Source organism: Triplophysa rosa, linkage group LG6 (genome assembly GCF_024868665.1).
Source record: "Triplophysa rosa linkage group LG6, Trosa_1v2, whole genome shotgun sequence".
Taxonomy (NCBI): domain Eukaryota; kingdom Metazoa; phylum Chordata; class Actinopteri; order Cypriniformes; family Nemacheilidae; genus Triplophysa; species Triplophysa rosa.
In genome coordinates this window covers 1765272-1780821 of record NC_079895.1, presented here as the reverse complement: position 1 = coordinate 1780821, position 15550 = coordinate 1765272, and the positions used below count along the sequence as shown (strand labels likewise).

Genomic DNA, 15550 nt, shown 5'->3' with positions numbered 1-15550 from the left:
ACGTGTCTTCGGCGGGAGAAGCGGCGCTTGCGGAGCGGAAAGGGTTCAAATGAAGCGCGCTTGGCGCTAAATAAAGATATTAGAGGATATAGCGGCAAAATATAATCAACATAAATGTCGTGATGTGTACATCTCAGTTATGTAGACGCGCTGCTCAATTTAAACCACATAAAGATTTTTTTAATGGTTCATTGTGTCTTGCGGTCCGGGCAGGGCATGCGTATTTTCACCACCCTGGGAGCAATTTTTTAATCTGCTTTTCAGGTGGTTGACTCAACATACTTTCCCACACGCGCTCTCTGTCCGCTGGTGAAAGTGTGCTTACCTGTGTATGTGCGCGCACGTGTGTGTGCGTGTGTGTGTGTGTGTGTGTGTGCGCGCGCTTCGGGTCGGAACTCGATACAGATAGCAGAGGAGAATTGTAAAGGCGCGACCCCACGTAGAAACTGAAATGACATGCCGCCATGTAAATAAGATAAATACCATAATGCTATTTAGTTTGTTTAATACGAGAACAAGATATAGACATGTTATATAGGAAAGATAACCTTAAATGACTTCTCTTGTGATCTAACGCAACATAAACAATTAAATTAACTTTACCTTCAAGGGGGGCGGGATGTGCCGTTGGAGGGGCGGGGCGCCCCCTAAGGTAATGTTAGGGGAAACACTGTAATATCTCTTTCATGCACCATATGATGAGACGTCATAATAAAAATTGTAGTTTTCCATCTTGTTTCACACTGACAGCTCTTGGTTGTTAGAAAATCTCTTGACATTGTGTGTGTATACGCCTCCACCATTACCATAGCAACCAACTTAGATACCCGATATTGACTTTACTGTCTGAACATATGGACTCCGTTGGCAAAATTATCCGCTGGTAGTCGATTTTAAAGATTACATTTGAAAACCAAATCGGATTTCTGTGCAGTGGGAACGAAGGCTGTGTTCCAGTAGCAGTAAGCGTTCTGTACAAATGCATTATGATGATGATTTCTGCCGTGAAAAAGATCCCAGAGACCCGCGCTTTGTATTAATAGAAGGCGAATGTGAAATCTGACGTGTTTTATTAAATGCCGTCAGACTCGGTTTCACAGAAAAGCCTTCAAGCGGGCCGGCCGACCACTGTGGCCTGTATTAGATTTGCTGGATAGACAGCAGGTAGCAGAACACTCGATTCTCGGTGACTGCATCTTAAACTAACAGAACGTGAAAAACATGCCTTCTGAGGATTACATTATTTTTTTACTTACGATGTACGATAATCAATACTCATGAAACTTTATAGGCTGTTCCTTGGTTTTATAGCTTGAACACATAGACATATACACATAGATGCATCATTAGTGGCTGTGCAATGTTGTTGTCGATTTTTTCATAAGTGATGACAGAAAACGAAATGTTCACGGTTCCAAAAAAGGCAGACGCTTTAAAATCTTAATAAAGTGTTTTGATTAAAATAAGAAAAAGCTATTTGCCAATGGGGTAGGAAAAATAATCTAATTCAAAAAAAAATTTACCCCCTTAGCAAAAAGCGTTTTCTAGTTATAAGCAAAAAATATTTGTTTTAGGAATGTAAGGGTAATTGAGTTGGAAAACAAGACAAAACAAGCAAAACTGTTTTTGCATTGTGTCCATGGTAAGATCTTTCATATTGTCATGATTCTGTCCTTCTGGTCATGAATTTCCTAGTTCTGTGGACAGAGTCTTGACAGTACCATGTCATTGTGCCTGTTTTGTTATGTGTGGAAGACATGTGGCCATTGTGTTCACCGTGCACCACGTGTTTCGTCGTTGGCCCCGCCCTCTCGTTCCCTCGTTAGCTTCCCGTCAGTGTTTATTCCCATCACCTGCCCGTCACTAGCCTTTTGTCATTTTCCCTCGTTAGTATTCCCTTTATATTCCCTTTGTATTCAGTCTCCCCTTGTCGGTTCATTCCTTTACCCTGCCATACCTCTCCTTGTATGTGGATTACCGTGTTCCTGTTTTGCCGTGTCCCAGTCGTGTTATTGGACTTTTTATTTGGATTCTCTCGGACTTTGTTTGTTCGCCCCTTGAGGTAGTTTTTCTTTTGATTTTTATCGTGTTTTCCCCATCGTGGGTTTTTGTTTCATCTTTGAATAAATATTTTCTGTTAACCCTTTGTCTGCCTGCACCTGGGTTCTCTGCCTTATCATTCCTGACACATATAAGGAATAGTAATTTCAAGTGGAACAATAACACAAACTCCATCATCAAGAGAGGTTCAGCCTACACACAAACTAACCACACAGTTTTAGACAGCTATCATCAACTCACGTCATCTTTCAGTGTGTTTTATGAATCCAGCTCCACGCTGTAGAAGATCTTCTATCATCAGGGCGGGTGAAAAGATCATCGGGCACAGATTGCCTTTGACCCAACACACAGTGTAAGAAGAGAGCAATCAAAATAATGTCCGACCCCTCGCACCCCGCCCACCTCCAGCCTGTTCTATCAGGAATGAGATTGAGCGATTGAGATAACAACAACAAAACAAGTTTCTGCCCCAAAGCTGTGTCTCTACTTAACATTATGATTCAACATTACCATAAAATGTACATAGAGAACTGTACATATACTCCATACACTTGTAATTGATTTTAAAGTTTTTAATTGCCAGTTATTTAATTTTTAGTGTAAATCATGGAAGTGCTTGAGTTTATATTGAAATAGTGACCTCAGATTTTTGTTTCAGTATCAGTGACGTTTAAGACGTTCTCTTCTGAAACTCAGATGTTTCTTCAGACAAAAAGAGGCAGAAATCTGTTTCCATAAATTTCAGATCTCAACAGCGTCACAAACTGAGCTTAGATTTGCCAGCTCACATTAAAATATACATTAAAACATTAGCGTTAACACAGATGAAATGTTTTTGCTCAGAGGTTGCTCTTTCATAGCTCAGGAGATAATTTAAGTTTTTATTTAGTTATCAACTTAGTCTCAGGCGTTTCTTTTAAAATTGCTTATGAAAAAAAAAGAAACAAATGACAGTGGAACTGTTGAAACGGTGTAAAATGAATGGAGATTGTAGACGTCACATAATCTGGATTTGGGTAAATGTGATGAGAAATGTTTGAGTTCATATTGAGATCTTCAATAATTTTGAGTTTTGATTGCAGACTTGACAAATCTGAGCGCAAATCTGAGAAGACATCTCTTCTCAAACTCTCAACATTGCTTTGAGATATCTTTTCTCTGGAAATATATCTGAGATGCAAAAACATTTTCCTTTGCCTTCCATCTCATTTACGTCTAAGAGAAATATTTGAGATTAAAAAGACTTGATTTTGTTGTTGTGGACATTTATTCTTTTTACTAAGTAGAAACAACTGAGAGAAAGAGATCTCATGTGCGTTCTTTCTCTCCCATGAGTCGAGCATGAAGCGTGTTTCTGCCCTACGCAGTGATTAATGAAAATAAGGCGGCATGTATGAAAGTCATGTAAGATTCAGTGTGTTTTTCTGATGACCTCTGTTTGGCTGAGAGCCAGTGAATTCCACCGGGCTTTTGTGTGCTGCGATGTTCTTACAGAGAAGGTGAGCGTAAATACATCCTTCATCACAATTCCACAGAGCACACGGCTACCTCAAGGTCGCAGGAGAACACGGTTCTTTTCTCCCTTCAGGAAAACATTACACAGATGAAATGCACTTCTCATGAATGGAGGGACATGTTAGTGTCCTGTTACTTTTGTTTTACAACATTGCATTGCAAATAGGACGCTTCTATATTCTTGGTAATCTAACATGATTTTGGGCCCACCTCAGATGTTTGACCTTGACTGTATTCAACCATCAGTAACTTGGAGTTTCGTTATTTTAAATTAATGTAAGTAAAAATGTTTTAAACTGTATGCAGACATGTCCCAAAATATCAGTAACAGGGTTGAACTACTTGTCGTATAAATATGTAGCCTAAAATAAACAGCTTATACGATATTAAGTTTGACCTCCTGATCAATATTTTCAATGACCATTTGTTGTTTCAAAGTAACATTTTTTAGGTGTTTTATTTGTGCTGTTTTTCTGGAAGGTGTCAAAAGCCGTAGAGCCGCAGGCACGAGTCTTAAATTTCACCCGAGAAGAGGTCAGGGCTGATCAAAACCCCTCAGGCTTACGTGAATAGAGTTCATATTTAGAGAGCACAGTTATGGAGAACTATTCGCTTGTTAAGTGGTGACGTGAGGAATACCGTTTTCGGGTCCAAGCATCTACAGTATTTATTTCAAGCGGGGCTACAGCCTAAACAGCTGTTTATGAGCACTGTTTACTCATATTGCATATTTCAGCGAAACGTGTATTAACTCAAAGTATAGACTGCAGTCACCAGGCTCACGGAATCTCCGACATCAATATTTGAATAAATTATGAAAAATAAATCGCTGACTGGCCATGTGGGATTTCGTTACGAAGATAAAGGTTAAGATCACGGTTTTCCGATAGTTTTACAGCTCGCCATGAGCATATATTAGCATTTTTTGTTGTTTGCCTTTAGCATCTTATTGAGCGTTTGGACCCGGAAACAGTATATGACCTTCCATATATGGTGGTCATGCTTAACAAGCCCAGAACTTCCATTCGGAGCCTATATTAAGCATATTGGATAGGCTCATTATTGCAATTTTAAAGCCACCGTTATGAACGTTGTTAACGCTCTAGGGTGCACATTATGTACTAATGACAGAATTTAATTTTAAAAAAGAAGCTCCAATAACAAAGATAGAACGCAAATTGCAAAAGTCGTTGTTTGGAGGACATTTTGGAAACAGCTCTTATACTTTCGTATTAAAATAGTGTCGGTTTCTGCCTCAGTTGTTGGACTGAGTGAAGGGGAATGCGTCTAATTTTAATACTTTTATTTCACTTTAGTTTTAGTCTTTTTGTTTGAATACCAAATAATGAAAATATTGCAACAGTATACCATAACCATACAAAAAATAAGCATACTTCAAGTTCATTTAAAGTATACATAAGTAAACTTCAAGTACAGTATACTAATATCAGTGTACTAGTATCATGCTTGTAAGTGTACTATTTTGATACTACTTGAGACTAAAATGGCCTACTTTTAAGTTTTATAAAACCTACTTTTAATAGTTCACCCAAAAATGGTCCCCATTGACTTGACCATAGTCATTTTTATTCCTACTATGGATTTTTTGGGGTGAACTATTCCTTTAAGTGCAACAGTAGTTGACTTTGAATACGCAACTATTTTACAGATATACCACAAGCGAACATAGGTATACTGATAGTTTACTAGTTCAATACTCATAGCACATTTTATATACTTGAAATATACTTTTGTAAGTAGATTTGAAGTAAATCTTGTCATTATGTACGAAGAAGATCAGCTTCATTTCCACTCATGCTTTATTTACTCTACAAGCTTTTCAACCCCAAAGCTGACTTACAGAAAGTATATTTATGAAAAGAAAGTTGACGGAAAATGTGCTTTATTTCATTATTTATTTTTTTACTTTTTGTAAGGGTTTTTAAATTTGCTGCAGACTGCAACGAGACTAAACTAAGAGCAGATTGTGGCTTTCTATATGTGCAGATGTGTGTTCATGGAAGTGCTGTAGAAGAATTTCGCGAGTTCAAGTTTTGGTACTGTCGGATGGCGTTTGGGTCTCACAGCAGTCGTGGTGCCAAGGCATGCGGCGGGCGTCTGCGTCTCAGCGGTGAAGAGCACGGCGCGCCGGCAGCTGTGAGCAGACGTCTCTGAGGAGTCACCCATCATTTTAATCTCACCGCTGAGACTCGAGCAAACAGGCCACACAAACACAAGCAGATGTCAAGCTTTATTAAAAATAGACAGAGGTTTGTGTACTCACTGCTCTGCTGAGCTGCATGTGTTCCTCACGAACATTTAACGCTGTTTGTTTACTTTCTGATGAGTGGAATGCAAATACTTTCAGAACTTACAAAAAACCTGTGATTTACTAAATTGGTTCCCAGCAGGCTTGGACATATTATCGATTGTCAATCTGTAACTGGTGTAGGATGTAAGTCTGTGTATTTCGTGCATCTTGTTAGCTCTGTAGGTTTGAATGGACACATTTTAGAACACTATGTGTAGAAAAGCTTGCAAATAAATGACACACAACCCAAATTGGATGAAAGCTCATTTACGTTTTAACAAGGTTTGTATGACATCTGCTTATTCAATCTTTTGTGTTAATACATAAACGCGGTCGTTAAAGTCTCGTGGCAAGTAATGGAAAGCTTAATTTCTTTTTCTAATGAGTTATGAGAGTTATGTTTCTCATCGCTTCTATTCTCATTATTATACTCATATATGCACACTGGCACACAGTGAAATCTGCAGGGAGAGTACGTGGAAGATCGTAACCGGCGAGATGCGCAAGAGTGTTTTTTCCAAAGTGATGGAGAAGGAAAACTTTGAGTTAAATATGCAATTTATGAAGACGGAGTTATGTACATTGTAGAGCTGCTTTGAGTTGGAGTTGAAGATGAATGTTAGATGTGTTGAAAATAGAAGCATTTGAATTTCAATAGCTAACTGATGATGTGATGTTTTATTTTAACACCCCTCCCTGTTATCACTAACACTCGGTTCACACCAAACGCGAATTAAGCGTTTTGCGCGAATAAATGACATAAAGTCAATGCAAAGACGTGTATACGCGAACTCGCAGCAGGCGGTGCGAATGACGCAAATTGGGCGGCAGGTTGAAAATATTTCTCAGATCGCGTCACTCGCGCGAAAATAAATAACTTTTCCCGCGAGTAATAAAGAGCGTAGAATGCAATTGTTCGCGTTTGGTGTGAACCCAGCATAAGCATCATGGGGTTATGAATTCTAAATGCTTTTTGTGTGTACGTTTGTTGTACGTATTTGCAGTAATATGGCGTATGGAAGTCTTCTGGAAGTGAAATTAAAGATAGTTATTTCTCCTCTAACACTGGGTTCACACCAAATGCGAATTAAGCGTTTTATGCAAGTAAATTACATACAAAGTCAATGCAAAGACGCGTATTGACGTGAACTCACGGCAGAATGACGCGTATCGGGCAGCGCGATTGCGCGTCAATCTCGTCTTCCGCGAAGGTTGAAAATATTTGTGAGATCGCGTCACTCACGCTAAAATAACGAACTTTTCCCGTGAGTAATAAAGAACGTGGAACGCGATTGTTTGCGTTTGGTGTGAACCCAGCATAAGGAAAATTTACTGTGGTAAACATGTAATCATTGTTTTTTAACCACCTTGTTTGTTTATATTTTTCACTGTTTTCTAAAACAATTTTCTTTTTACTCAGGGATAAGACTCCAAATGCCCTCGGGTTATCTGAGAGTCACCAGAGTCTGTATAAATTAGATTAGCATTGAAATTGCCTGGCCAGTTTATACCTTTAAAAGCAGCACATCATCTCTCAAAAACTCCACCGGCCACCGATCTCTTCTCAACTGTTTACATTACACTTCACTGGAGTTTACTTTACCGTCGGAGGCAGATTGCCAATAAAGGCAGAAAGCAAAATCAAGACGTTACAATATTACCTTATAAATGGGTTCGGGTTTTCATAATACTGTAGCCTAAAGATTACTTTCTTTAAAGATTTTTGCCTGTGGAAAGATTGTTGTAATAATATTAGGCAAGATGAAATGTTTTCCACGCAAACTAACACCAAAAAAAATCACAGAAATCAAATCCATTGCTAATGTTTAGTTTTTGTTTTCCCTTGAAAACGATTCCTGGAGGAGGAGGATGTCATTAAGAAGCCGTATTTTGTTAGTTCTCAATGTTCAACTTTAAAAAGAAAAACAAGCTAATATGATTTCTGTCTAAACATGTAGAGTTTCATTTATGGTTCAATATATTACAGTTTATTATGAAAATATGCTAAGAAGCTTTGTAGTTGAGTTTGTGTTTTGTTGTCGTAATGATGAAAATAAATAATGCCATAATGTTCAGATAAAGGACAGATTATGCTGGAGGGAACAGTAAATCTCTCCCACCAGTGTTTTATATCAAAAACTCATTTCAAACAATCAAGATTGATTTAAAATGACGGGCAATAACCAAGTTGCCATTTAATATATCACAACACAGATTACTTGCTCAATATCAGATTTTTGTTCATTTTATCTTGTTAACCAAAAAACAGATTGCATCTTTAAGTGAAACACTTGTCACAGAAGTTTGAAGATGTCGAAAGGTCTCACAATTAATTACGTTTTTTTATACATTTTTTATTCTTGTGAAGACAAATACAATCATCACGCTGACAGACATTAGACATCTGCTGCGTATCCACAACGGTGTTCATTTCATTTCAAAGATTCATTAGAAAAGCATGTGAACGTTTGACTGCTCAAAGACACAATTCAACAGCAAATGAACCGATGAATCGTCTTCATCCCTCAGAAATCCTAAACCACGGCATCCGAAATAATGAGAGCGCTTTGACTTTATGATCATTTACTGTGAATTTGTTTGTGAAATATGAAATGATATATAATATTACCCAGCTGAGATGTTAACCAACTGGAAGCATTTGTTCATTTTATTAAAGCATTATAGCGTGTGCATAAAAATGTCACAGTTAAATTCGCGTTGGGCACATTCTTCTAGAAAATGCAAATACCGGCCAGAATTTATGACTCTTTGCAAGGTAATACAATAAAGCTGCTATAGCAGTGATTGTTACTGCACATTTTATAACCAAATGAAGATGTTCTATCATAAAATGATGTAATCACACTTATTTAATTCCCTAAAATCTGATCTCATGTTTGCAGAGGTTATGCTAATATTTGCATTTTTATTCTAGTCTCAAACAGACGGCACGTGACTGGTCTCAGATCAGCGTCTTCTGGGTAACCTTTAGCATTTGTGCAGTGACTCGGCTGTTTACCTGCGTATCACAGCGCCGCGTGTTAGATCTTGTGTGTGGAGAGCAGGCCTGGGGAACAAGAGGCAATGAAACCTTAATTACATCCTCTCTTATCTTGCTTTTCTCTCTCTCTCTCTCTCGCTCTCTCGCGCTCTCTCTCTCTCTCTCTCTCTCTCTCTCTCTCTCTCTCTCTCTCTCTCACATCCTATCAGTCAATGAATTAGAGTGCATTGCATGCTGCCACCGCCTCACCTGTGGATAAACAACACTAGGGATCTGTTGTTAGAGAAGCACACGCTTCTGCTAAACAACACGCAACCTTACGCACCAGCGCATTTTTTCTCTTGTGTTACACACCTGCCTCTGTGGTGTTTTATTCATGATCTGAATGATACTGGAAATTATGTTTGCAACCGTCCCAAAAGTGTGTGAGTGGGGGCGAGTTCTTTGTTTGTAGAGGAAAATCACTGCAGTAATATACACTCACCTAAAGGATTATTAGGAACACCATACTAATACGGTGTTTGACCCCCTTTCGCCTTCAGAACTGCCTTAATTCTACGTGGCATTGATTCAACAAGGTGCTGAAAGCATTCTTTAGAAATGTTGGCCCATATTGATAGGATAGCATCTTGCAGTTAATGGAGATTTGTGGGATGCACATCCAGGGCACGAAGCTCCCGTTCCACCACATCCCAAAGATGTTCTATCGGGTTGAGATCTGGTGACTGTGGGGGCCATTCTAGTACAGTGAACTCATTGTCATGTTCAAGAAACCAATTTGAAATGATTCGAGCTTTGTGACATGGTGCATTATCCTGCTGGAAGTAGCCATTAGAGGATGGGTACATGGTGGTCATAAAGGGATGGACATGGTCAGAAACAATGCTCAGGAAGGCCGTGGCATTTAAACGATGCCCAATTGGCACTAAGGGGCCTAAAGTGTGCCAAGAAAACATCCCCCACACCATTACACCACCACCACCAGCCTGCACAGTGGTAACAAGGCATGATGGATCCATGTTCTCATTCTGTTTACGCCAAATTCTGACTCTACCATTTGAATGTCTCAACAGAAATCGAGACTCATCAGACCAGGCAACATTTTTCCAGTCTTCAACTGTCCAATTTTGGTGAGCTCGTGCAAATTGTAGCCTCTTTTTCCTATTTGTAGTGGAGATGAGTGGTACCCGGTGGGGTCTTCTGCTGTTGTAGCCCATCTGCCTCAAGGTTGTGCGTGTTGTGGCTTCACAAATGCTTTGCTGCATACCTCGGTTGTAACGAGTGGTTATTTCAGTCAAAGTTGCTCTTCTATCAGCTTGAATCAGTCGGCCCATTCTCCTCTGACCTCTAGCATCAACAAGGCATTTTCGCCCACAGGACTGCCGCATACTGGATGTTTTTCCCTTTTCACACCATTCTTTGTAAACCCTAGAAATGGTTGTGCGTGAAAATCCCAGTAACTGAGCAGATTGTGAAATACTCAGACCGGCCCGTCTGGCACCAACAACCATGCCACGCTCAAAATTGCTTAAATCACCTTTCTTTCCCATTCTGACATTCAGTTTGGAGTTCAGGAGATTGTCTTGACCAGGACCACACCCCTAAATGCATTGAAGCAACTGCCATGTGATTGGTTGATTAGATAATTGCATTAATGAGAAATTGAACAGGTGTTCCTAATAATCCTTTAGGTGAGTGTATATATATATATATTTTATTATTTTATTCTTGAGCACCAATTTTTGTATGTTGTAGTAATTTGGATTAGTAGTAGAGATGCCCAAAGCAAAAAATACTGTAGTATAATTATGAAGTATTTACTGTATTAAAATGTTGTAAATAGTTGGAGAGTATTATATTTTAGCGTTTTATTTACTGTATTTGTATAATTGATCAACCGTACATATTGTGGCATACTTTTTGATTCTGATGTTCTAAAACCCTTTAGTTTCTAGGAATTGTACTACACTTTACAGTTGTAAATACTATAGTGTTTTTCGTGACTAATTCTCATTAAACTGGTGAATTTAGCCAGAACAAGGCACAACATTTATCCCAATACTGAAAGTCTTGAAAGTTCTTTCTCTGCCATCAGCTTAATGTTGTCAGCTGAGTCACAGTCCATGTTCCTGGATTCAGGTCTCCAGAGCGTAGAACGTGTCAATTCATGAATGTATTATTTATATAGTGTAAATCCCTTAACATGACTCAGCAAGAGCGCTGGCAGAGCATCTGCTGTGTCAAAGTGTTTCCCAAACTTTTTATAATGTACCTCTGCACAAAATAAACATCCTTCTGTGAACATATATCTCCTCTCTCTGAACGTGCACACACAGTAGTATATACAATATTACAATACATATTAATATTAATAATGTCAAATGCATTAATATTACAATATTCATGTTAAATGCATGTAACACAAATAACTTTTAAGTATTTGTTACGTTTGATAAAGTAATAGTTGACATAACAGACTTTTTCAAAATAAGAGGTTGTGCATGAAGGAACTTGTTGTATTGAAGAAAATGTATTTATTTTTGTGTTTATTTTGTGTGCTAAGTCTGAAAGATGTACACAGAGATGGACAGTAATGTCTTTACAGTATGATATTGAATGATATTCAGTCAATTTCGAGCATAAATGTTTCCATTCATGTGTTGTGAGTGAAATTGAGGGAACGCTTTCAAATGCATCACGTTGTCAAGTTGGATAATTATTTATTTAAATGCCAATTTTTTTTTAAATTAAGTTGTGTTTATCAGTGCCTAATAAATACATGAATGAATGAATGAATGAATGAAAAAGTAGCAAAAACTAAAGATGAGGATTATGGTAAAGTGCCAAGACCATCTTAATATGACCTACATATAAAACTCTATAAATGAAAAACAACTGTAACATAACAGTGGCCATAGTAGAAGAACAAGCCCGAGTCTTTCTGGCCGTACAAACAAAGATTCAGCAGACAAATAGCATGTGACAGTTGAATTACAACTGAACGGATTCACCGCTGGCTACACCCTTGGAGTAAATCTTCCATTCCTTCGACAGTGAAACCTGAACATTTCTCTCTTTCAAGATCTCACTGAAGTATCTTAATAATGATAATGACGTTTGACGTCGCCAGGTTCATTCTGCGCTCCTATCTGCAATATTCTCTTTGATGAGTTGTCGTTCCACCCTACGGTGTCGAGCGGCCTGCTTAACATTCTCTGCGCGAGCGTGGCCCGATAATGAGGGAACGCAGTTCAGACTCACAAAATTTTCCCTGGTCTTTAGATCCTATTAGCTCTCCCCAGACGATTTCTCCTCTCGCAGGTCAAAGAGAAACCTGCCGGATGCAATCAAAGCCTTATTTTAATCACACAGCTGATTATAGCCGTGTTTTATTCCAGCGCAAGATTTCAGGCATTGTGGGAAACGTCCGGGGAGACGGTGTAAGTGAGAGAACAATGCGCATTTTCATTTACACCGTGTGCATTTTCTTTTCAGTGTCTTCGTTTTGCTGAATGGAGCTGTGACTGATCTGTTCCTGCGTCAGGTTATCATCATTGTGAGCAGAACTCATTCCTAGGCAATTACAGTAAGACAACGTTTATGGTGATAACTAGATTGTGTGATTGCATCGTGACTGTGTCTCGTTTTGCGTATTACTGTATATTTTTTTCTGCCGTACATCAATATTAAAGCTCAAAACTTGTTTCTCATTCACTGACATGTACATTTCAATGCAAAGGTTTGAGTTTACAGTTTCATTCAACTTAGTCTCAATAAAGTAGAAAAATAAAAACAGAAACAAATGAGAGTGTAATTGTTGAAACGCACGAAGAGTATGGAGGTGTAAAATGAATGTAGATGGTCAAAGTAAAATAATCTGGATTTGGTTAAATGTGATGAGAAGTGTTTGAGTTCATATTGAGCTCTTCAATATATGAAGAGTTTGGTTCCAAAACGGGATAAACGCCATTAAAAAAAAATGAGTTTCCTCCAAAATCAGTATTGTATCAGGTCGGTATTGAAAAGTCACCTTTTAATTTTACGCAAAATGCGATATCTGCCGTGTTATTCTGTCATGTTTTCTCCCTTTCTTTCCAAACCGCAGTATACGCCAGTGTCACTTCTCTGCAGAACGCGATATATCCGCTCAGCCAATCACAGCACAGCATTCCACGCGCTGTAAACAGTAATGGCGGCGCTCTGAATACGGTCGGCTCCTAGTTTCCCTGATCGACTTTCTACTTTGTGTTCAACAAACAAACACAAAAATGAATAATTTTGACGGCATTGATGAACCTGTGCTGGTGTCTGCGGTGGGGAAGAAACGTAAGCCATCGAAATCTAATCATTTACGCGAGGAGATTAAGAAGACGAGGCACTAATTTATAGCATTAAAAGATGACCCGTTGAATTCATTTTGTAAGATTAGTATTGTATTGAGTTCAGAGGCTGTCATATGGGGATCAACTCACTTTGTTGTGTATTTTCAACAGTTTCAATATGAAAAATAACTTTTATATTGATTCAATGGATTTATAGCATTTTTTTATTGTCATGGATTTATTGCTTTTTGGGGGGAAATGATCAGTTTTTATAATAAATATTTTGAAATCAAAATCTGGATTTGAATTGTTTATGTTACTAGAACCTAAAGATGCTATGTGAAACTTTGAAACAGAAAATAGTGGTTTTCATCTTGCCACTTTCTTTGTAAAAAAAACACATTTTTACTCAAATGAATCAAAATGGATTTATAGCTTTTTGGAACCAAACTCTTCATGTTGAGTTTTGATTGCAGACTTGACAAATCTGAGCTCAGTTTGACACTTTGTTGACATCACTTCTGACTTTCTAATGACATTTTTGAGATTTCTGACTCTTTTCTCAGGAGAAATATCTGAGACACACATGAGATTTAAGCAAGTTTCCATTTGCTCTCCATTGAATCTCATTGATTTCATACCTGAGAGGAGCAGGACAGAGTTAAATATCCTTTGATCAGAAACATTCTTTGATGATTGTATAGTTTTATTTGATCTGGATTTGAATGTCGGGTTTTGACAGATATTGTTTTAGAACTTTTAATTTCCCGGGGTGTTATTTCAGTGTTTTAGCATGATGTGAAATATCAGTTCATCTTCTTTGAGGACCTGCTTTTATTGCCTCGGTGTGCCGCTGTTGTTGGATCAGAAGCCAGCTCTTTCATTTGCACTTTGCTAAATTACAAGTTCAATTATCGACATTGTTCTGTCACAGGATTATACGGCAGTGAGAGGAAACTTGTTCATGCATCATTTGAACAATTGTTGTAAAAGAGTCTTGTAATTAAAAATAAGCAGATTTTAGAGAATTTTTAGTTTTAAAATTCTCTAAATATTTACCATAAAGCTTCGCAGACGTATGCCTTAGATTTCAAATCGTCTCAAGTGATAGAAACAGACCACAACGTGAAAGTGATTTGTGTGTTAATGTCAAAATATAAATGTCATAGAAGTTTAAAATGACATGAAAATAACATTTGGGTGAGCTGTCCCTTTCAAGAATGAAGTCACATTTCAGGTGTTGTTTTAGCCGTGTTTATTAAACAGTCCAAATCGAATGTATCTGACTGTAAACATCAGTATTTCCTGCTGATTTCAGTCATTGTCCTTGATGGAGGACGTGTCAGTCAGATAAATCATCCACAGTCGAGTTTCAGTGTGCTGTGTCCGTGCAGCCGCAGAGACCCTGAGACGCCACACAACAGCTGCACCATCTGCTCCAGCTCTGATGACTACCTGAGAGAGAGAGAGAGAGAGAGAGAGAGAGAGAGAAAAAGAGGTTCAGAGAAGTTACACATCCAATACAAGGAGACAGGGGATTAGATAAGTGGCCGAGACACATCATGTGAATTAAACATGAAGCTGCGTTCACAACACAGTTGTACTTCTGTAACGGGGTCTATTTTTGAGCGTTGTGGGTATTCGGTTTTGTTTCTTTGTAGATCAGAAAATGATGAGAAAATTGCCAAAGAATCACGGCCACCACTGAAATACAAGAAGAGTGTAGTCACCAAACAATAACACCAAATAAACACAAAAGGGCTTTTGTGCGACCGCAGTCAAACAACACATATCACGTACACACACAGAGTTTGACACAAACACACACATGCTCCAAATTCAACACACATACACACACACATGATCAATGATTCACACACACACGTGCTCCGAATTTACCACTTACACACACACACATGCACTCAGAGGTTAATACACACACGCACACATGTTTAGAGATTAACAATAACACACACGCTCAGAGTTTAACACAGATACAAACACACATGCTCAGAGTTTAGCACAAATGCACACACATGATCAGAGATTGACACATACTGTACACACACACGTACGCTCAGAGTTTAACACACATAAACACACACACTTTAACACACAGACGCACGTACACACACACACACAGTTCATCACAGAAACTCAGAGTTTAACACACACACACTTACAGACACTCAGAGTTAAACATAAACACACACACACACACACGAGTTTAACACACACACACTTACAGACACTCAGAGTTTAACATACACACACACACACACACAGTTCATCACAGAAACTCAGAGTTTAACACACACACACTTACAGACACTCAGAGTT

General features: G+C 38.4%; 1 protein-coding gene across 5 annotated transcripts in view; it reads left to right on the top strand.

Annotated features, from left to right (window-relative positions):
* The window catches only part of b3galt1b (UDP-Gal:betaGlcNAc beta 1,3-galactosyltransferase, polypeptide 1b), a 114088-nt gene that overhangs the window by 70234 nt on the left and 28304 nt on the right, over positions 1–15550 (top strand). For 2 of the 5 annotated variants that reach the window (XM_057336303.1, XM_057336305.1), the window contains one exon: positions 12384–12474. The exons of 2 other annotated variants lie outside the window; for them this stretch is intronic. The gene's annotated coding sequence lies outside the window, so the exon portion shown is untranslated. The remainder of the gene's footprint in view (positions 1–12383; positions 12475–15550) is intronic. One more of the 5 variants, XM_057336306.1, reaches the window with a different exon arrangement.